Below are 380 nucleotides of genomic sequence, written 5' to 3'. Positions count from 1 at the left end.
CTTTACAAGTGTTGTTTGTGTCAAACATAAAGGCTTTTAGTCCCCATCTATGTTCATCCAGCTGTTGCGGGCTCTGTAGATCGGAGATGACTGACTACGCCTCTTTATCTCTTGAGTTTTCCTCCAGTGACAGAGTATAAATGCATGCACTATGGGTAAGTTCCCAGGTAGTGATGGCAAATTCAGAAGTCAGTTTAAAGAGAGGTTGCTTACACTGCAGCTCCTGAGTTTGTCTAGGATTTAGCGTTTGGGGCTTTGTCATCAGCGTAGACACCGGCGACTTCGACTGCAATCGTTAGGTTTTCGGACGCAAATGCCATCTGCGGATGAACTTGCACAGCGGCTGAGCCACTTTGCACGAGGCAGTACTCGCTTTACAA

This window comes from Eimeria mitis, genomic scaffold (genome assembly GCF_000499745.2).
Source record: "Eimeria mitis Houghton genomic scaffold, Emh_scaff633, whole genome shotgun sequence".
Taxonomy (NCBI): domain Eukaryota; phylum Apicomplexa; class Conoidasida; order Eucoccidiorida; family Eimeriidae; genus Eimeria; species Eimeria mitis.
The sequence above is the reverse complement of the archived record's forward strand: the minus strand, read 5'-3'. Positions refer to the sequence as shown.